The sequence below is a fragment of the Hyla sarda genome, chromosome 5 (genome assembly GCF_029499605.1).
Source record: "Hyla sarda isolate aHylSar1 chromosome 5, aHylSar1.hap1, whole genome shotgun sequence".
Lineage (NCBI taxonomy): Eukaryota > Metazoa > Chordata > Amphibia > Anura > Hylidae > Hyla > Hyla sarda.
The window spans coordinates 322,629,016-322,653,409 of NC_079193.1; positions in this window are offsets into that span (position 1 = coordinate 322,629,016).

The following is a 24,394-nucleotide window of genomic DNA, read 5'->3' on the forward strand; positions in this document are numbered from 1 at the left end:
TTTTTAAATCAACTGGTGCCAGAAAGTTAAACAGATTTGTAAATTACTTCTATTAAAAAAATGCTTCCAATATTTATCAGCTGGGGTGGTATACTACAGAGGAAGTTATTTTCTTTTTGAATTTCCTTTCTGTCTGACCACAGTGCTCTCTGCTGACACCTCTGTCCATTTTAGGAACGGTGTGGAGTAGGATAGGTTTGCTTCCAGTACTGATTAGCTGCTGAATACTACATAGGAAATTCTTTTCTTTTTGGAACACAAAGCTCTCTGCTGACATCATGACCACAGTGCTCTCTGCTGACATCTCTGTCCATTTTAGGAACTGTCCAGAGCAGAATATGTTTGCTATGGGGATTTTCTCCTACTCTGGGCAGTTCTTAAAATGGACAGAGGTGTCAGCATAGATCACTGTGGTCATGATGTCAGCAGAGAGTTTTTTGTTCCAAAAAGAAAATAATTTACGCTGTAGTATTCAGCAGCTAATAAGTACTGGAAGGGTTAAGATTATGTAATAGACGTAATTTACAAATCTGTTTAACTTTCTGGCACCAGTTGATTAAAAAAATTTAAAATAAATGTTTTCCACCGGAGTACCTCTTTAAAGGGCTTGGCGTCTGTTCAGGTGATATATATGGATGGCTTGAGTTCGCAAAATGGGAATAGCTTGTCCCATGTCAAGGTGTGCATAATATAGGGTAGTCTATCCCAACCAGTGTGCCTCCAGCTGTTGCAAAACTACAACCCCCATCTTGCTGGGAGTTGTAGTTTTGCAACAGCTGGAGGAACACTGGTTGGGAAACACTGATGTGGAGGAAACAAGCTGATAGGTGAGGGGTCCAACCAGGAGTCTGAAAGGACAGCGGAATCCCATTTTATTCAATTGTCAGTAAGTTACGATAGAATTTTCTAGTTGAATTCCGCACGTAAATTCTGCTGTGTGAACATAGCCATAGATGGGAGTACCCCTTTAACCAAGCAAGGACCCCCCCCCCCATTGTGTTTAAGTGTCTTAGGGCACATTGGCAGGATCTGTCTTAATGAGACAATCGCTTTAAGGTAAGGAAATGAATTTATATGCAGCTCTATGTGTTACCACCTAATCACTATTGCCAAGTCAGCTCTTCTGCACCTGAAAAGTACTACAGTGTTTTTTTTACACAGCAAATTGGTCAAATAACGTCAATGTTTTCCCATAAAGTTTTTTTTTTGTTATACTGCTTATCGCATAAATACAGTACCAGAGGCAAGCTGACGTCAGAGATATGGTACCAGAATCAAGCTCATAACATAAATATAAGTTCATAACATAAACACAATATCAGAATCTAAGTTTATTGCAAATATATGGTGTGAGAACCAAGATCATAACAAACAGTATTAGAATACAGAAGTATCATACCAGGACCAAGCTCAATACAAATATACAGTGCCAGAACAGGGCTTATGGCATAAATACAATACCAGAACCAATCTAAGTACAGAAGTATTGTATCAAGGTCAATCTCATCACATAAATACAGTACAGGAACCAAGAAGTGAAAATGCAAAGTTATGCAAACTGATGTTATAAAGCTTTTAACATAAATACAGTACCCGAACCAAGCTTACTTGGTAACAGAATCAAGCTTATAACATAAATACAATGCCAGAATCCAACTTAATCATCATAACATACAGTATTACAATATAGAAATATTGTGCCAGAACCCAGCTCAGTACAAATATACAGTGCCATAACCAGGCTCATAACATAAATACAGTACCAGAATCAAGCTAAGTACAAAAGTATGGTGCAAGGGCCAATATCATAACATAAACACAGTACAGGAACCAAGCGGAATGTAACAATATGATGATTGAAGTAAATACATAGCATAAATACAGTACCAGAATCAAGCTAAGTACAAAAGTATGGTGCAAGGCCAATCTCATAACATAAATACAGTACAGGAACCAAGCGAAATGCAACAATATGATGATGTAAGTAAACGCATAGCATAAATACAGTACCGTAATTAGTCTCAATATAAGAGTGGGTGAGAACCAAGTGTAGTAAAGAACAAATATACAGCACTTTAACCATATTAAGTAGATAAATACTGCACCAGACCATGGCTCAGTAAATGTATACAGCACCAGAGCCAAGCTTAGTCATATATATACAGCACCAGCACAAGTACAGCTCAATACAGAGATAATTTGCAATTTTAGGCTAAGAAACATGGCGACTTCTCTTAGTCATGACTTGTTTTTGCATGGTTTGCCATGCAGATGTCTTTGACTGCTTGCTTTCCAACACATTTGCACCCCTATACTTACATCCAATTCTCATGTTAGGCCCCTTTAACTCTACCGTTATCCTCTTGTAAAAACCTCTGTCATGAACTCACATCAGATAGTCCTGAAAATGGCCTTTAAAAAAATCCCATTCATGTCAATGGGATTTTTTGACCATCCTTCAGCATCAGTTATGTCTGTTATTACTAACGTCCGTTATTTTTGACGCCACTAAAGGTGCATGCACTCATTTTTGTTCCGTCAAAAATAACAGTGGTATAACGGACGTTAAAGTTTAGCATTGAAGTCTATGGATGACGAATGATCACAAATGACATCCGTTATTGTCCGTTATTTTCACCTTCCGCTATGATCCACTATTTATACTGAGCATGCTCAGTACAGCATCACAACCAGGAAATCACATGGAAATAATAAACGGACATAAAATAACGGACTACAGTGGTCCCTCAAGTTACAATATTAATTGGTTCCAGGACGACCATTGTATCTTGAAACCATTGTATGTTGAGACCATAACTCTATGGAAACCTGGTAATTGGTTCTGAAGTCACGAAAATGTCATCCAAAAATAGGAAAAAGTGAGGATTAAAGAAAAATAAGTAGATAACTAATACAGATAAAGCAAATCCTTACATATAAAAGTAATAAAGATCTGCTGGGAGCTGTAATCACTGTCTATTTCAGTGTTTCCCAAGCAGGGAGCCTCCAGCTGTTGCAAAACTACAACTCTCAGCATGCCCGGACAGCCAAAGGCTGTCCGGGCATGCTGGGAGTTGTAGTTTTGCAACAGCTGGGGGCACCCTGCTTAGGAAACACTGGTCAATGTAGAGGACAGGAGCTTCTTCAGGGTCCTGTACAGTACACGCAATGTCCTAAAAAAGTAACATGGAGTCGCACTCACCTGGTGTCCAGAGGAGCAGGTAACCCTGGCACAGGTAAAGTGTACAGAAGAACATGTAATACTTCTCTGTACTGTAGGGGGCGCTACCAGACATCAGTCAGTGTATACGCAGTAATACAGGGGTTTTTACCAGTGAAATGTCCATTCTGATTGGTCGGTTCTTCAAGCCATTGACATATTTCGCAGATCTGGACTGTCTCTACATTGTATGTTGAGTCTGGTTTCAAGTTACAATGGTCCAGAAAAGACCATTGTATGTTGAAACTATTGTACGTTGAGGCCATTGTAAGTTGAGGGATCACTGTATAACGGATGATAACGGATGGCACATGTTTGTTATTTTGACAGAATGTCCATCAAAATTGGTCATCAGTTATCATCCGTTGTGTTCAGTTATTTCATCCACTTTTTCATAACCCGTTATTGCTGAAGAATGGGTGTCAGAATGCAGGAACATAACGGTAGTGTGAAAGGGGCCTTACTAGGCATTCTGTCCCTAAGTGCAGTAATACAATGTAAATAGAGCCTTAGACTGTACCACCTGAAAATAGTGGAAAAGTCCATTACACTATATACATATATGCCATTAAAATGTATACAGCCTGTGCCCTATGCAAATGAAGAACTGCACACAGTGGCCTCATTTACTAACAGGATCAGAATCAGAATCACTCAGAGTGAAAAAAAAAACCTACAAAATGGGCGTGGCTTTCGGCAAAAGAGGCGTGTTCTCTACATTTCATCCAAAATTACTCGTCTTTTCTGAAAACCACTCTGAAAATCATGTGAATTTTCGGGGAAGAAAACCCTACAATTTAAAGCAGGTATAAAGTTTCCGAAAGCGGAGTAAATTAGTAAATACCATGAATAAAAAAGGTCGGCACAGCAAAAAACACAACAAAACCTAGACTCCACTCTTAGTAAATCAGGGCCAGTGTCTTCTAATAATAGTACAGCATGCTAAGCTCCCTGAAAACACAGATATGTAAAGCAGCTCTCTGATGTCACCGTTTGGAAGTAGCTTCCCCTTCAAGTCAGTGGCTGACTCTGATAAGATGCCTTAGGACATTACTGGGAATGTAAACTAAGCCAGATAACACTCCAGAATAAGACAGCTGTTTCAGGGTTATTGCCTCTCATCAGTACAGAGTGCTGGCTGGCTACAGAGAGGGCTTTTACTGGTCCAAAGAGATAATGTTGGGAAATTAGGAAGATATTGTGGGTGTTTATTGTTGGGAAGGATAAGCTTATACATCTATTTATTGGTAGCATTACAACCAATTTGGCTGTACGAATTCCTCTTTAGTGCTGCCCCTTACAAACACATCTTTGCTTTTAGCTAAATGCTCATCTTACTGTGCAAACAATGACATCTTGTTCTCCTATCTTTTCATAACCACATCACACAGTTGCCTAATGGGTTTTGTGCGAGCAGCTGACACTCTCTATGGGATGGCGACCACAGACGATTCTAATTAACATTTATAAGATTTAAGCCTCTCTTAGAAATTAACGTTTATCAGAAATGTATGCAAATCCCTAATCTACTTCCTATTATAGTACGAGTATAAATCATATCCTGTATAGGAATTTTATTTATTTATTTATTTTTTGTGCTATCCTTTTGTGTGTTCTTGTCTTTAACCCCTTAAGGACCAAGCCCATTTTCACCTTAAGAACCAGAGCATCTTTTGCACATCTGACCACTGTAACTTTAAGCATTAATAACTCTGGGATGCTTTTATTTATGAATTTGATTACAAGATTGTTTTTTCGTAACATATACTACTTTAACATAGTGGTAAATTTTCGTCAATACTTTTAAAATTTAAAATTCAAAAATTTCATGAAAAATTTGAAACTGTAGCATTTTTCTAACTTTGAAGCTCTCTGCTTGTGAGGAAAACAGACATTCCAAATAAATTATATATTGATTCACATATACAATATGTCTACTGTATGTTGGCATCATAAAGTTGACGTGTTTTTACTTTTGGAAGATTTCAGAGGGCTTCAAAGTTCAGCAGCAATTTTGTAATGTTTCACAAAATTTTCCAGGGACCAGTTCAGTTTTGAAGTGGATTTGAGGGGTCTTTATATTAGAAATATCCCATAAATTACCCCATTATAAAAACTGCACCCCTCAACGTATTCAAAATGACATTCCGAAAGTTTGTTAACCCTTTAGGTCTTTCACAGGAATTAGCAGCAAAGTGAAGGAGATAAATCCCCCCAGAAATGTGGAACCCAATTTCTCTCGAGTAAGGAAATACCTCATGTGAATGTAAAGTGTTCTGAGGGCGCAGTAGAGGGCTCAGAGGGGAAGGAGAGACAATGGGATTTTGGAGAGTGAAAATGGGGTCACAAGGGGGGGGGGGGGTCTGGCACTATGGGGGCTTTGTAAACGCACATGGCCTTCAATTCCGGACACATTTTCTCTCAAAAAGCCCAATGGCGCTCTTCTTCTGAGCATTGTGGTTCGCTGGCAGAGCACTTTACATCCACATATGGGCTATGTTCTTACTCAGAAGAAATAGAGCTACAAATTTTGGGGGGCTTTTTTTCTATTTTCCCTTGTGAAAATGAAAAATGTAGGGTAACACCAGCATTTTAGTAACTTTTTTTTTCATTTTCCCATCCAACTTTAACGAAAATTCGTCAAACGCCTGTGGGGAGTTAAGGCTCATTATACCCCTTGTTACGTTCCGTGAGTGGTGTAGTTTCCAAAATGGGGTCACATGTGGATATTTTTTTGCGTTTATGTCAGAATCACTGTAAAATCAGCCACCCCTGTGCAAATCACCAGTTTAGGCCTCAAATGTACATAGTGCACTCTCACTCCTGAGCCTTGTTGTGCACCCACAGAGCATTTTACGCCCACATATGGGGTATTTCCGTACTCAGAAGAAATTGCTGTACAAATTTTGGGGGCCTTTTTTTTCCTTTTGCCTTTTGTGAAAATAAAAAGTATGGGGCAACACCTGCATGTTAGTGTAAACATTTTATTTTACACTAACAGGCTGGTGTACACTCTGACTTTTCCTTTTCATAAAGGGTGAAAGGAGAAATTTGCTCCCGAGTACAGAAATACCCCATATGTGGCCCTAAACTATTTACTTGAAATACAACAGGGCTCCGAAGTGAGAGAGTGCCGTGCGCATTTGAGGACTGAATTAGGGATTGCATAAGGGTGGACATAGGGGTATTCTATGCCAGTGATTCCAAAACAGGGTGTCTCCAGCTGTTTCTAAGCTCCCATTATGCCTGGACAGTCAGTGGTTGTCCGGAAATGCTGGGAATTGTTGTTTTACAACAGCTGGAGGCGCCATTTTTGAAACACGGCCATACGATACGCTTTTTATTTTTATTGGGGGGGACAATGTAAGGGGGTGTATATGTAGTGTTTTACCCTTTATTATGTGTAGTGTAGTGTTTTTAGGGTACATTCACACTGGCGGGGGTTTGCGGTGAGTTTCCCGCTAGAAGTTTGCGCTGCGTCGGAAAATATGCCACAGCTCAAACTTGAAGCAGGAAACTCACTGTAAACCCCCACCCATGTGAATGTACCATGTACATTCACAAGAGGGGGGGGGGGGACCTCCAGCTGTTGCAATACTATAACTCCCAACATGTACTGATAGACCGTGCATGCTGGGAGTTTCTAGTTTTTCCAGATTTAGAGGGCCACGGTTTAGAAACCACAATACAGTGATCTCCAAACTGTAGTCCTCCAAATATTACAAATCTACAAATCCCAGCATGCCCAAACAGCAAACAACTGTCTGGGCATTCTGGGAGTTGTCGTTTTGCAACATCTGGAGGGCTATGGTTTAGAGACCACTGTGTATAGTGGTCTCCAAACTGAAGCCCTCCAGATGTTGCTAGGCAACAACTCACCGGCTTCCGTAGTCTGCAGGATCGCCGCACGCCGCAACAGGGAGAGGATCGCCGCCCGCCGCCGTCAATCTCCGCTGGTAAGGAACCTCCATTGCAAGCGCCGGTCATACCATTATTCCCCCGTTCTGCCCTGACTACCGTGGGGGAACCAAACTTTTACCACCCCCCCAGCCCCTGATCTGCTATTGGTCGCTCGCTTCTGACCGAACAATAGCAGGGATAGGAGGGTTGGCACCCCTGCCACCTCACTCCTATCCCTTCAGGGGGATTAGGCATGTCTTGGACAGCCCCCATCCCCCTTATTTTCCATGTCACTGGGTCACTGGAGACTGACCCAGTGACTGATGTTCCTTAATTGCTGCAGATCGCCGTCTGCACGGTGTTTGCACGGGGTGCCTGCTGAATGATTTCAGCAGGCATCCCAGTCGGGTCCCTGCCCGGTGAGCGTCGGGGACCGGAATTCCCACAGGTGATACAGGTACACCCTGGGTCCTTAAGTTGTTAAATAAAAGTAAGCCAAACAAAAAACATTGCATGGAGGGGGTTCGCCAAAGTGGCTAAATTATAAACTCATTGTAACATGACTGCAGATTGGACATCTTTACTGTGCAACTTATGGGGAAAGGAAGGAGAAGCCTATACATGGACCTTGTGGGTCAAGAAGATCATATGTTATTGAAATCACCAACAAAGCATTGTGGAGTCTTTGAAACTAGCACAGTATGTGCAGGGGATACTGCACTACGGCTCTGCCTATAGGCAAAATAGGCAGCTGCCTAGAGCGCTCTCTTGATGCAACTGCCCATCCAGCTAAACCCCGCCACCCAAGTAGTAAGGGGATTACATGACTAGGAGGTTTGTTACAATGTGTCATCCCAGTAGTAAGGAGATTACATAAGGGGGAGGATTGTTATAATGTGTCACCCCAGTAGTAAGCTGTAATGTTAAAGAGGTTATCCAGGATTTGAAAAATAGAGCTAATTTCTTTAAAAAACTACTCACGTCTGTCCGTAGGTTGTGTGTGGTATTACAACTTGGCTCCATTAACTTCAATGGAACTGAGCTGCAGAACCTCACCCAACCTGGAGACAGACAGGGAGCAGTTCTTGAAAGAAATTAGCTCTGTTTTTCTATTCCTGGATAACTCCTTTAATGCGTTTGGGCGCTAAGGTCTGTGGACTATTTGAAAGGGAGGGGCTTTAAAAACAAAACATGTAATTTTAAAAAACCTTGGGGAGGTGGGGGTGGATTTGCCCATAGCAACCAATCAGATCACTTCTTTCATTTTGAAAAAGGCCTCTGAATAATGAAGGAAACAATCTGATTGGTTGCTATGGGCAACTGCATCACTCTTCCTCTACACAGGTCTTGATAAATCTCCCCCATAGAGTTTTTTCTGTTACAAAAATATAAAGGTATGCAGATTGTTGTATTTATTTAAATTACTTACCCGCTTCTTTAATAACCATGCCCCATCATCATCAAAGTGGATCACACTGATGCGTACAGTGGATCGATTGACTGGGTACCAACCCTTTCACTTTTTCTCCCATTATGTTCACTATGTTATGTTATGATTTTGTTCAAAAATAAAATAACATTTTTAGTATTTAATATTTTCCCCCATTAATCTGTAGTCAATATCCCATAATGAGAATGATAAAATGTATTATATAAGAAAAACATAGATTTCACATGGAAATAAGTATTCAGATCATTTGCTATGACACTTGAAATTTAGCTCAGGGGCCTCCATTTCTCTTGATCATCCCTGAGATGTTTGGACAGAATTTGGAAAGACACAGTCCTGTGTGTCTATTTAAAGTCTCATAGCTGACAATGCATATCAGAGGAAAACCTAAGCCATGGGGGGGAGGGGGGGGGGGGGTTGAGAACTGCCTGTAGATCTCAGAGATAGGATTGTGGGGAGAAACAGATCTGAAGAAAAGTACAAAACATTTTTTGCTGTTTCCAAGGGCACTTGGGAAATTTGGATAAAGCTGGTCCCACCAAATTAAGTAATTGAGGAAGAAGGGCCTTGGTAAGTAAAGTGACGAAGAACCCAATGGCCCTGACTCCAAACATCCTGTATGCACGACAAACATTCTTGTGGGTCAAGAAGATCATATGTTATTGAAATCACCAACAAAGCATTGTGGAGTCTTTGAAACTAGCACAGTATGTGCTGGGGATACAGGGCTTGCTCTGCCTATAGGCAAAATAGGCAGCCGCCTAGAGCGCTCTCTTGATGCAACTGCCCATCCAGCTAAACCCCGCCACCCAAGTAGTAAGGGGACTACATGACTAGGAGGTTTGTTACAATGTGTCACCCCAGTAGTAAAGAGATTACATAAGGGGGAGGTTTGTTCTAATGTGTCATCCCAGTAGTAAGGAGATTACATTGGGGTTTTTGTTACAGTGTGTCACCCCAGTAGTAAGGTAAATAAAGGAGGAGTAGGTTTTTTACAGTGTGTGGTGCCGGTGTGGAAGGATGCAATGGGGTGTTGTGGAGTGGTAGTGTAGGGTATTGGTATTAACCCTTTGTTGTCATGTTTTAGTGGACTGGGGGCATTCCCAGCTCATTAGTGCACTCTTCTGCCCACCCGGCTTTGCCCTGTACAACATATTTATAAATGGTCATGGTCCTGTCTACAAGCATGTACCGTACTTGAGATGGGATATGTGGTATTAGATCTCCTGCACCCAAAGCACCACTGCGCATGTTCCTCTTTCACATTACTCCCATATATATGTATATATGTGTGTATGTACGTACAAGTACGTATAAATTTCATGTAGAAAAAAAAATACAATACTCTCCATAAACCATGGTATCTTTTTATCTTCTTCTATACTGAATCATATACTCACTTAGGGGCATTCACACAACGTTTTGTCTAGATGGGGACCGGATCCGGCTGGGAGATAGGAAAACCAGGCGCTCCCATATCCCAGCTGGACCCGGCCCCCATCTCATTCTTTTGAATGAGCCGACCAGAGTCAGATAGTGACTCCGGTCGGCTCATTTTTGCGCCGAATCTGGTTTTTATGACCGGACCTAAAACCGTGGTACGATTTTAGGTCCGGACACAAAACCGGATACAGGCAAAAATGAGCCGACCGGAGTCACTATCTGACTCCAATTGGCTCATTAAAGTGAATGAGAAGCTGCGCGGGTCCGGCTGGGATAAGGGAGCGCCTGGTTTTGAAAATTCCCAGCCGGACACGTAACGTGATGTAATGTGAATGCAGCCTTACATGTTAAAAGGGGTGAGATGGGTAACAGTAGGGGTGTACAGCTAAATAGGAGGCAACAGCCGTTTCACACATCTTAGTGCTTCATCTGGCCTCAATGCAGGTGACCCTGTTTTTAATGCTTCTTCTAATGGGTGCAGCCATTCAGGAGATGTACATCTTGTATGGTATTTTCTTCTTTACTGCAGTGGAGGTGGTTGCTGCAGTATGTTCAATGCTTTACCCTGCCCTCTTAGGCTGATACGCCCACCTCTTGTACAAGATTTTCTGCATGGTCCTGGGTTGCCAATAAATGGTCAGGAGTCAAATACGATATATCGAAACTGAATTTTTCTGCAACCTGGTAAGTTATTATTGGAACACTCCAATAAAATAGCAAGCAGCTAAGCTTCCTTTTGTGGTGGTTAAGGGGTTATTCACCATAAGGTGACTTTGACTTTAGTACTTACCTGCCAGACAGTAATGGACATGCTTCGGAAGGATCAGTGCTTGTCTTGGGGCTAAATGGCTGTGTTATGGGTCCACCAAAACACTGCTGTTTTCTTTTTGTAAAATGGTTATTTCCTGTTGGAGTTTCCGCCCTCAAACCACAAGTCCCAGGATCCTTTGTTTGTAAGTGTGAGTTCACTTTTCTCCCACACATCAACCACCCCACTCTTTACAGCATACCTGAGCTACGATTCCCTGCAGTCCTGTGGAGAATGATCTCCCTCTCATCCAGCGGTTGCTTCACCCATTGAGGCAGACAGGCTCCGTTCAACACCTGACTAGTGATGTAATATCTTGGGCCGCACTGCAACCTGGGAAAACCTGAGATGACACTAATTTTGAATGCTGCTATAAATGAAAATCGTGGGCAAAGATCACAAATCAGAATTGCAAGACCATCCATCAAACACAGGCACAGACACTATATTATGAACTACACTAACTATACAGCACCTGTAGCACAGTAAAAACAAATTCCAAGAATAACCGTTTAAAAGTAGTGCTTATTTCACATTTAGCTCCAATGACTGTGAGGATGTGTTCAGACATTAAATGGTTATCGAAAGAGCTAAAAAGATATAACTGTTACGCCGAGCGCTCCGGGTCCCCGCTCCTCCCCGGAGCGCTCGCTACACTCTCGTTACTGCAGCGCCCCGGTCAGATCCACTGACCGAGTGCGCTGCGATACCGCCTCCAGCCGGGATGCGATTGACCGGGTGCGCCCCTCGCCGGATCTTGTTGCCCTTGTGCCTAGTGAAAGCGTTCCCTTGTGTGTTCTTAGCCTGTGTTCCAGACCTCCTGCCGTTGCCCCTGACTACGATCCTTGCTGCCTGCCCCGACCTTCTGCTACGTCCGACCTTGCTTCTGTCTACTCCCTTGTACCGCGCCTATCTTCAGCAGTCAGAGAGGTTGAGCCGTTGCTAGTGGATACGACCTGGTCACTACCGCCGCAGCAAGACCATCCCGCTTTGCGGCGGGCTCTGGTGAATACCAGTAGTGACTTAGAACCGATCCACTAGCACGGTCCACGCCAATCCCTCTCTGGCACAGAGGATCCACCTCCTGCCAGCCGGCATCGTGACAATAACCATCCCTTGTGTCATGGAACCTCGCTTCTCAGCCCGTGCCTGACAGTTTTCTCGGACTTGGGGACAGACCATGTTACGGGGGCAGGTGCTAAATTGTGACAACCGCATGTGGGTAAAACCATGCCGGCACATGGTAGCCAATATCAGCACAATGTTGCAGCTTTCATGCGAATGTGATGTCACATCATGCAACTGTAACAATTCAGCACTAGTGTTGCTCGCGAATATTCGCAATGCAAATTTTATTCGCAAATATCGCATATTCGCGAAATTGCGAAGATTCGCGAATATAGCACTATATATTCGTAACTACGAATATTCGTTTTTTTTTTCACAGTACACATCACAGTGATCACTGATCATCCATCTCTGCTTCCAGCTTGTGTGGTGTAAAGAAGGCTCTAATACTACTGTGTGAGACTGGCGTGCAAATTTTTTCATATGCAAATTTTCGCTTATGCTAATTTTTACATATGCGAAAATAAAACGCGAATATTACGAATATGTAAATTTAGCGAATATATGACGAATATTCATCCATATATTCGCGAAATATCGCGAATTCGAATATGGCCTATGCCGCTCAACACTATTGAGCATCTGTCCCAAGAAGTCTGCCCAACCAATTTAAGGCCAGGGCATATTATTGGGCATGTTGGTAGGAAATGGAACCTGGGAGTGAGGAAAAATGTTTAGTAATTTTAACCAGCAAATAGTTTTCATTTACTTTTTAAAACTAAGAAAAATCTTAATAAAGGAGGGAAATATATGTATTTCTTGCTTACCATAAAAATTCAGTATATCAGATCGGTATAAGCCAAGTAAATAACGGATGAGTGGCATAAAAAAAAATCTCTGTTTTAGAGACAACAGGTGCCCCTAATAGGAGAAGCACCTATCCCAATGTATACGTGTGACCTGACTCATAGGTGACCTCCTGCCTGGTCATTCGTCACCGGCAGCCTCCTGGCCAGTTCTTTGGCAACATCTGCTGTTTGTTCAGTTGGAAAGTTGTAACAACTTTACAATGTATGTGCCGTCCTATTGTTTGTCAGCAGTAAGAAATCATTACTCAGTCTCACTTTCTCTCTGTCCCCTCTATCAGGGAAACTTTTTACATGACAAATGGGAACATTGCTTTGCTTCCCTGAGCCATTTTTTAACTGTTTGCTTAGTGCAATTTATCAAGTAGAACCCTAAAAGATCAGTCTATTTGCTACTTATTCTAGGCACAAGAGATTATAAAATGGAAAATGCCATTGAATTGGTAATATTTTTTACATTTTATTGCTGCTTAGCTTGCAGAAGCTTTCAGAAATTCTCATTTTTACAGTATATCTAAATAAATAATGAAGTAACCAGTGAAAATAACCAGATAAGAAATCCAGTGCACACATAAAGAATACAAGGTCTGTGTGGCGTTATTAGCGGGATATGTACAGCACTGTGCAAAGGTTCCAAATAAATCCAATATTTTCTGTGACTACCCTTTGTCTTCAACACAGCTTCGGTTCTTCCAGGTCCACCTGCACAGAGTTTTTGAAGGCACTTGGCAGGGTGGTTCTTCCAGATATCTTGAAGAAGGAATCACAGATCTTTTATGAACAAAGGCTTGATCAAATCCTTCTGCCTCTCCATGTAATCCTAGTCAGACATGATAATGTTTAATTTAGGGCACTGTTGGCGCAATATCATCACCTCCAGGACTGCTTGTCGTTCCTTGTCCTTAAAGGGGTACTCCACCCATAGACATCTTATCTCCTATCCAAAGGAAAGGGATAAGATGTCTGATCACGGGGGTCCCACCGCTGGGGACCCCTTCAATCTCTGCTGCGGCACCCCAGACATCCGTGCACAGAGCGAACTTCGCTCTGTGCCAGATGACTGTGGATGGGAGGCGGAAGCTCGTGACGTTACGGCCACGCCCCCTCAATGCAAGTCTATGGGAGCAGGCGTGATGGCCGTCATGCACCCTCACATAGACTTGCATTGAGGGAGCGTGGCTGTAACATCACGAGCGGGGCATGACCGTGACATCACGAGCCTCCGGCGATGCATCCGATGCTCTAAATGAGCACCGGATGCAGCGCGGAGATCGCGGGAGTCCCCAGCGGAGGGATCCTCGCGATCAGACATCTTCACATTATAAGATGTCCAGGGGCGGAGTATCCCTTTATGATCATTCTGGCTGGATGTTTGGGGTGGTTGTCCTGCTGCATAATAAAACTGTGGAGCCTATTGGAAGTCTCCATAATGGAAGGTGTCATATTTTGCAGTATTTTTTCCACACCTGCCTAAAATATTTGCATAGTACTGTATGTGGGAACTCTGAGGCCGGTTTACACTTCAGAATCCGTCAGAGATTACTGTTATTCAGTATGACATGCAGATTAGAGGCATATCTATGACAATCACAATGACAGAGCCTGGAGGTGTATGAGAAGACCATATAGTGGCTGAATGACTCAGCATGGAGGTGGCAGCAGTATGAGGAGACCATATAGTGGCTGAATAACACAGCCTGGAGTTGGCGGCAGCATGAGAAGACTATATAGTGGCTGAATGACACAGCCTGGAGTTGGCGGCAGCATGAGGAGGCCATATAGTGACTGAACGACACAATCTGGAGGTGGGGGAAGCATGAGGAGACCATATAGTTGCAGAATGAGACAGCCTGGAGGTGGCAGCAGCATGAGGAGAACACATTGTGGCAGTATGAGACAGCCTGGAGCTGGCATCAGCATTAGGAGAACATATGGTGGCAGTATGAGACAGCCTGGAGGTGGCATCAGCATGAGGAGAACATATGATGGCAGTATGAGACAGCCTAGAGCTGGCAGCAGCATGAAGAGAACATATAGTTGCAGAATGAGACAGCCTAGAGGTAGCATCAGCAAGAGGAGAACATATGGTGGCAGTATGAGACAGCCTGGAGCTGGCATCAGCATGGGGAGAACATATGGTGGCAGTATGAGACAGCCTGGAGCTGTCATCAGCATGAGGAGAACATATGGTGCCAGTATGAGACAGCGTGGAGCTGGTATCAGCATGAGGAGAACATATGGTGGCAGTATGAGACAGCCATGAGCTGGAATCAGCATGAGGAGAACATATGGTGGCAGTATGAGACAGCCTGGAGCTGGCATCAGCATGAGGAGAACATATGGTGGCAATATGAGACAGCCTGGAGCTGGCATCAGCATGAGGAGAACATATGGTGGTAATATGAGATAGCCTGGAGCTGGCATCAGCATGAGGAGAACATATGGTGGCAGTATGAGACAGCCGGGAGCTGGCATCAGTATGACAAGAAGAAATGGTGGCAGTATGAGACAGCCTGGAGGTGGCATCAGCAGCATCAGGAGTCCTTAAAGTGACCCACTGACATAGCGGGGCGGTGGGTGGCAATACCAGCATCCTGTGACGAAGGTGGGTGAAAAAGGAGAACTTGGCATCAGACGTGTGGCATCAGGCGGGTGGCAGGATCAGAATAGTAGCTGAGGCAGGTAGGCAGAAGAAAACGGTATCTTTTGTAAAAGTGTTAGTGTGCACAAGTAAGTATTGAGGATCTGCATTACGTAAAACGTAACTTTTACTAATATTCTGAGGATAAAATATATGTACCCAATTTTTTTTATAAATCAAACAAAAGGAAAGGTGTGCAAAAACACCATGTGCAACCTACACCACCAAGTATTGATGTGTTGCAAAACATCTAAAAGGTGGAAGGGAACAATGTATGGTTCATTGTAACCGGTGGGGGTAAAAACTTCCCCTGTAAGGCCCTACTCTCGCAATATTAATTCCCTTCTTGGCAAGTGTTACTCTTCCTAAAAAGGGCAGTCCCACTATGTACAATGCGCATCACTACATTTAAAACAGTATTTGTCTACAACACCAGCAGGTGTGTTCTTTTGGCTGACCTTTCACAGTAACTAGGCCCTTGAGACTTTAACAGGAACAAAATGGTACACCACTTAGATATATGTATGTGGTATGCACTTGTGAGGGAAATACAATGCGCTCCAGTACGCTAAAAACAGTATTTGTCTACAACACCAGAAGGTGTGTACTTTTGGCTGGCTTTTCACAGTAACCAGGCCCTTGAGACTTTAACAGGAACAAAATGGTACACCACTTAGATGTTTGTATGTGGTATGCACTTATGAGGGGAGTACAATGTGCTCCAGTACACTTAAAACAATATTTGTCTACAACACCAGCAGGTGTGTACTTTTGGCTGGCCTTTCACAGTAACTAGGCCCTTAAGATTTTAACAGGAACGAAACGGTACACCACTTAGATGTACGTATGTGGTATGCACTTATGGGGGAGTACAATGTGCTCCAGTATGCTGAAAACAGTATTTGTCTACAACACCAGCAAGTGTGTACTTTTGCCTGGCCTTTCACAGTAACTAGGCCCTTGAGACTTTAACAGGAACAAAATGGTGCACCACTTAGATGTATGCACAGGTTACACTTAATAGAAGACAATATGCTTTTAGTGCTCTGCTCACCCTAACTAGCTCGCTACTATTAGCTTTTCAGTTGTTGTACACACCAGTGCTGCAGCACACAGTCGCTGTGTACTACACCCAAAATTACACTTTATCTCTCAATTTCACTCCCTTCCCTATCAGTGCTTCTAGGCTGGATTTGTGCTTGAGGTGAATCACTGCTGTAATACACCCACAATTGCACTTTCTCTCTCTATCTCTCTCCTTCCCCTATCAGTGCTTCTAGGCTGGATTTGGGCTTGTGGTGAATCGCTGCTGTAAAAAAACCTTTTCTGTGCAACACACCCTGCTCTCTGTCCCTCTCTGTCTGCAATAGAACGCTGATATGAGTGGCCGCAAGATGGCTGCCAATTATATAGGGCTGTGATATCACAGGGGTGGCTGGCTGCTAATAAGCTGCATACTGCATGTGATTCAAGGTCATCCTGCCGACCCTTGTTCCCGCCTTCCCAGCGTTTCTTGCCTCATGTCCTCACATGTGGATCCACTATTTTAGATGCCCTGGAGCCTAGACCACACTAAATGAAGTTTAACCCCTTAAGGATCCTTGATGTACGCGTACATCATGACACCCTGGTACTCAAGGACCCATGACGTGCGCGTACGTCATGGAGAATTCTGGTCCTCGTCGGGCGGGAATCGGACCGGGATGCCTGCTGAAATCATTCATCCCGTGCAAACGCCCAGGGGGGTCATTAGACCCCCCCATGTCGGCGATCGCGGCAAATCGCAAGTGAATTCACACTTGCGATTTGCGCGATTCCGGGTCATTACGGGTCTATGGTGACCCGTTGACCCGGAATATAAAGGGGATTGCGGTTGTCTAAGACACCCACGATCCCCCTGAAGGCATAGGAGTGAGGTGGCAGGGGTGCCACCCCTCCTATCCCTGCTATTGGTGGTCTAGGCGCGACCACCAATAGCAGATCGCGGGCGGGGGGGTTAACTTTCGTTTTCCCCATTCTGCCCACCCACAATAGGCGGGGCAGAACGGGGAACGGAAGGAGACCGGCGCCAAAGATTCACTTACCGATCCGGGCGGGCGTCGGAGGCAGCGGGCGACGGAGATCGGCGGGCGGCGATGACGTGCAGCTGGATCCAACGGAAGCCGGTGAGTTGCCTAGCAACATCCGGAGGGTACAGTTTGAGACCATTATACAGTGGTCTCTAACTGTAGCCCTCCAGATGTTCCAAAACTACAACTCCCAGCATGCCCAGACAGCTGTTTGATCATGCTGGAATATGTAGTTTTGCAACAGCTGGAGGGCTACAGTTAGAGACCACTATATAGTGGTCCCTAAACTGTAGCCCTCCAGATCTTGCAAAACTACAACTCCTAGCATGCCCAAACAGCTGTTTGCTGTCTGGGCATGCTGGGATTTGTAGTTTTGCAACAGTTGGAGGACCACAGTTTGGAGATCACTTTGCAGTGTTCTCTAAAACTGTAGCCCTCCAGATGTTGCAAAACTGCAAATCCCAGCATGCCCAAACAGCTGTCTCGGCATGCTGGGAGTTGTAGTTGCGTACCTCCAGCTATTGCATAACTACATCTCCCAGCATGCCCTTCGGCGATCAGTACATGCTGGGAGTTGTAGTTTTGCAACAGCTGGAGGCACACTGGTTGGAAAATACTGAGTTAGATAACAAAACCTAACTGAAGGTTTTCCAACCAGTGTGCCTCCAGCTGTTGCAAAAGTACAACTCCCAGCTTGAAACAGCTGGAGGTTTGCCCCCCCCCCCCCCAGGTGAACGTACAGGGTACATTCACACGAGCAGGTTTACAGTAAGTTTCCTGCTTCAAGTTTAGGCTGCGGCAAATTTTTTGCCGCAGCGCAAACTCCGTAACACGCCAGTGCGAATGTACCCTAAAAACACTACACTACACTACACTAACACATAATAAAGGGTAAAACACTACAGTACAGTACACTAACACATAATAAAGGGTAAAACACAACATAGACACCCCCTTACACTGTCCACCCCAATAAAAATTAAAAACGTCTTGTATGGCAGTGTTTCCAAAACGGAGCCTCCAGCTGTTGCAAAACAACAACTCCCAGCATTTCTGGACAGCCACTGACTGTCCAGGCATGCTGGGAGTTTAGCAACAGCTGGAGGCACCCTGTTTGGCAATCACTGGCATAGAATACCCCTATGTCCACCCCTATGCAATCCCTAATTTAGTCCCCAAATGCGCATGGTGTTCCCTCACTTCGGAGCCCTGTCGTATTTCAAGGAAACAGTTTAGGGCCACATATGGGGTATTTCCGTACTCGGAAGAAATTGCACTACAAATTTTGGGGGGCTTTTTCTCCTTTTACCCCTTATGAAAAGGAAAAGTTGGGGGCTACACCAGCTTGTTAGTGTAAAAAAAAAAAAATGTTACACTAACATGCTGGTGTTGCCCCATACTTTTTATTTTCACAAGCGGTAAAAGGATAAAAAAGACCCCCAAAATTTGTAATGCAATTTTTCCTGAGTACAGAAATACCCCATATGTGGGCATAAAATGCTCTGTGGGCGCACAATAAGGCTCAGGAGTGAGAGCGCACCATGTACATTTGAGGCCTAAATTGGTGATTTGCACAGGGGTGGCTGATTTTACAGCGGTTCTGACATAAACCCAAAAAAAAGAAATACCCACATGTAACCCCATTTTGGAAACTACACCCCTCATGTAATGTAATAAGGGGTACAGTGAACATTTACGCCCCACAGGGATCTGACAGATTTTTGGAACAGTGGTCCGTGAAAATGATAAATGTAATTTTTCATTTGCACAGCCCACTGTTCCAAAGATCTGTCAAACGCCAGTGGGGTGCAAATACTCACTGCACCCCTTATTAAATTCTGTGAGGGGTGTAGTTTCCAAAATGGGGTCACATGTGGGGGGTCCACTGTTCTAGCACCACGGGGGGCTTTGTAAACGCGCATGGCCCCTGACTTTCATTCCAAACAATTTTATTTCCCCAAAAGCTCAATGGCGCTCCTTCTCTTCTGAGCATTGTAGTGCCCCCGCAGTGCACTTGACGTCCACACATGGGGTATTTCCATACTCAGAAGAGATGGGGTTACAAATTTTGGGGTGCATTTTGTCCTATTACCCCTTGTAAAAAAATTTAATTAGAGGGAAATCTAGCATTTTAGTGAAAAAAAAAATCATTTACATATCCAACTTTAACGAAAAGTCATCAAAAACCTGTGGGGTGTTAAGGCTCACTGGACCCCTTGTTACGTGCCTTGAGGGGTGTAGATTCCAAAGTAGTATACCATGTGTTTTTTTTTTTTGCTTTCCTGGCACCATAGTGGCTACCTAAATGGGACATGCCCCCCAAAAAACATTTCAGCAACATTTGCTTTTCAAAAGCCAAATGTGACTCCTTCTCTTCTGAGCATTGTGGTTTGCCCGCAAAGCATTTTACGTCCTAACATGAGGTATTTCTATACTCATAAGAGATGGGGTTACAAATTTTGGGGGGCATTTTGTCCTATTATCCTTTGCAAACATTTTTAATTTGAGGGGAAACTAGCATTTTAGTGAAAAAAAAATCATTTACACATCCAACTTTAACGAAAAGTCGTCAAACACCTGTGGGGTGTGAAGGCTCACTGGACCCCTTGTTACGTGCCTTGAGGGGTGTAGATTCCAAAATAGTATGCCATGTGTTTTTGTTTTTTGCTGTTCTTGCACTATAGGGGCTTCTTAAATGTGACATGCACCCCAAAAACCATTTCAGAAAAACTCACTCTCCAAAATCCCACTGTCGCTCCTTCCCTTCTGAGCCCTCTACTGCGCCCGCCGAACACTTGACAAACACATATGAGGTATTTTCTTACTCGAGAGAAATTGGGTTACACAATTTAGGAAGATTTCTCTCCTTTTACCCCTTGTAAAAATTCAATGACTGGGTTTACAAGAACATGCGAGTTTAAAAAATGAAGATTTTGAATTTTCTCCTTCAATTTACTGCTATTCCTGTGAAACACCTAAAGGAATAACAAATCTTTTGAATGTCATTTTGAATACTTTGAGGGGTGCAGTTTTTATAATGGGGTCATTTGTGGGGTATTTCTAATAAGAAGGCCCTTCAAATCCACTTCAAAACAGAACTGGTCCCTGAAAAATTTCGATTTTGAAAATTTTGTGAAAAATTGGAAAATTGCTGCTATACTTTGAAGCCCTCTGGTGTCTTCCAAAAGTAAAAAAAATGTCAACTTTATGATGCCAACATAAAGTGAACATATTGTATATGTGAATCAATATATAATTTATTTGGAATATTCATTTTCCTTGTAAGCAGATAGCTTCAAAGTAAAAAAAAAAATGCAAAATTTTTGATTTTTTCATAAAATGTTGGAATTTTTTACCAAGAAATGATGCAAATATCGACAGAATTTTACCACTAACATAAAGTAGAATATGTCACGAAAAAACTATCTCGGAATCAGAGTGAAAGGTAAAAGCATCCCAGAGTTATTAATGCTTAAAGTGACAGTGGTCAGATGTGCAAAAAATGGCCGTGTCCTACAGTGAAAATTGGCTGGGTCCTTAACTCCTTAAGGACACATGACGTACCGGTACGTCATGAGTCCACTCCCGATCTAGAACGCGGGGCCACGCCATGGCCCCGCGTCATAGCGGGTCGGGCCCGGCCGTGGCTAATAGCGCGCGGCATTGATCGCCGTTGAACGCCGCGTCTAAAGTGAAAGCATGCCGGTTGGCTCAGGGAGCTGTTCGGGATAGCCTCGGCAAAATCGCGGCATCCCAAACAGATTACAGGACAGCTGGAGGATCCCTACCTGCCTCCTCGCTGTCCGATCGCCGAATGACTGCTCAGTGCCTGAGATCCAGGCATGAGCAGTCAAGCGGGAGAATCATCGAGAGAAACCACTGATCAATGTAAAAGATCAGTGTGTGCAGTGATATAGGTCCCTATGGGAGCTATAACACTGCAAAAAAAAAAAAGGGGAAAAAAAAGTGAATAAAGATCATTTCACCCCTTCCCTATTAAAAGTTTGAATCACCCCCCTTTTCCCATATAAAAAAAACACAGTGTAATTAAAAATAAAAATAAACATATATGGTATTGCTGCGTGCAGAAATGTCCGAATTTTTAAAATATATAATTAATTAAACCGCACGGTCAATGGTGTACGCGCAAAAAAATTCCAAAGTCCAAAATAGTGCATTTTTGGTCACTTTTTACATCATTAAAGAATGAATAAAAAGTGATCAATAAGTCCTATCAATGCAAAAATGCTACCGCAAAAAACTTCAGATCACGGCGCAAAAAATTTGCCCTCATACCGCCCCATACGCGGAAAAATAAAAAGTTATAGGGGTCAGAAGAAGACAATTTTAAACGTATAAATTTTCCTGCATGTAGTTATGATTTTTCCCAGAAGTACGACAAAATCAAACCTATATAAGTAGGGTACCATTTTAATCGTATGGACCTACAAAATAAAGATAAGATGTCATTTTTACCGAAAAATGTACTACATAGAAACGGAATCGGAAAGAAACGGAAAAATGCGTTCATCTGTGTTACGCCGAGCGCTCCGGGTCCCCGCTCCTCCCCGGAGCGCTCGCTTCTCTCTCGCTGCCGCAGCGCTCCGGGCAGCTCCACTGACCCGGTGCGCTGCGATACCGTCTCCAGCCGGGATGCGATTCGCGATGCGGGTAGCGCCCGCTCGCGATGCGCATCCCGGCTCCCGTACCTGACTCGCTCTCCGTCTGTCCTGTCCCGGCGCGCGCGGCCCCGCTCCCTAGGGCGCGCGCGCCAGGTCTCTGCGATTTAAAGGGCCACTGCGCCGCTGATTGGCGCAGTGGTTCCAATTAGTGTGTTCACCTGTGCACTCCCTATTTATACCTCACTTCCCCTTCACTCCCTCGCCGGATCTTGTTGCCATTGTGCCAGTGAAAGCGTTTCCTTGTGTGTTCCTAGCCTGTGTTCCAGACCTCCTGCCGTTGCCCCCGACTACGATCCTTGCTGCCTGCCCCGACCTTCTGCTACGTCCGACCTTGCTTCTGTCTACTCCCTTGTACCGCGCCTATCTTCAGCAGTCAGAGAGGTTGAGCCGTTGCTAGTGGATACGACCTGGTCACTACCGCCGCAGCAAGACCATCCCGCTTTGCGGCGGGCTCTGGTGAAAACCAGTAGTGACTTAGAACCGATCCACTAGCACGGTCCACGCCAATCCCTCTCTGGCACAGAGGATCCACTACCTGCCAGCCGGCATCGTGACAGTAGATCCGGCCATGGATCCCGCTGAAGTTCCTCTGCCAGTTGTCGCCGACCTCACCACGGTGGTCGCCCAGCAGTCACAACAGATAGCGCAACAAGGCCAACAGCTGTCTCAACTGACCGTGATGCTACAGCAGCTACTACCACAGCTTCAGCAATCATCTCCTCCGCCAGCTCCTGCACCTCCTCCGCAGCGAGTGGCCGCTTCTGGTCTACGACTATCCTTGCCGGATAAATTTGATGGGGACTCTAAATTCTGCCGAGGCTTTCTTTCCCAATGTTCCCTGCACTTGGAGATGATGTCGGACCAGTTTCCTACTGAAAGGTCTAAGGTGGCTTTCGTAGTCAGCCTTCTGTCTGGAAAAGCTCTGTCATGGGCCACACCGCTCTGGGACCGCAATGACCCCGTCACTGCCTCTATACACTCCTTCTTCTCGGAAATTCGAAGTGTCTTTGAGGAACCTGCCCGAGCCTCTTCTGCTGAGACTGCCCTGTTGAACCTGGTCCAGGGTAATTCTTCCGTTGGCGAGTACGCCGTACAATTCCGTACTCTTGCTTCAGAATTATCCTGGAATAATGAGGCCCTCTGCGCGACCTTTAAAAAAGGCCTATCCAGCAACATTAAAGATGTTCTGGCCGCACGAGAAATCCCTGCTAACCTACATGAACTCATCCATCTTGCCACTCGCATTGACATGCGTTTTTCCGAAAGGCGTCAGGAGCTCCGCCAGGATATGGACTTTGTTCGCACAAGACGTTTTTTCTCCCCGGCTCCTCTCTCCTCTGGTCCCCTGCAATCCGTTCCTGTGCCTCCCGCCGTGGAGGCTATGCAGGTCGACCGGTCTCGCCTGACACCTCAAGAGAGGACACGACGCCGCATGGAGAATCTCTGCCTGTACTGTGCCAGTACCGAACACTTCCTGAAGGATTGTCCTATCCGTCCTCCCCGCCTGGAAAGACGTACGCTGACTCCGCACAAAGGTGAGACAGTCCTTGATGTCTACTCTGCTTCTCCACGTCTTACTGTGCCTGTGCGGATATCTGCCTCTGCCTTCTCCTTCTCTACTATGGCCTTCTTGGATTCCGGATCTGCAGGAAATTTTATTTTGGCCTCTCTCGTCAACAGGTTCAACATCCCAATGACCAGTCTCGCCAGACCCCTCTACATCAATTGTGTAAACAATGAAAGATTGGACTGTACCATACGTTTCCGCACGGAGCCCCTTCTAATGTGCATCGGACCTCATCACGAGAAGATTGAATTTTTGGTCCTCCCCAATTGCACTTCCGAAATCCTCCTTGGACTACCCTGGCTTCAACTCCATTCCCCAACCCTGGATTGGTCCACTGGGGAGATCAAGAGTTGGGGGCCCTCTTGTTTCAAGGACTGCCTAAAACCGGTTCCCAGTACCCCTTGCCGTGACTCTGTGGTTCCCCCTGTAACCGGTCTCCCTAAGGCCTATATGGACTTTGCGGATGTTTTTTGCAAAAAACAAGCTGAGACTCTACCTCCTCACAGGCCTTATGATTGTCCTATTGACCTCCTCCCGGGCACTACTCCACCCCGGGGCAGAATCTATCCTCTGTCCGCCCCAGAGACTCTTGCTATGTCGGAGTACATCCAGGAAAATTTAAAAAAAGGCTTTATCCGTAAATCCTCCTCTCCTGCCGGAGCCGGATTTTTCTTTGTGTC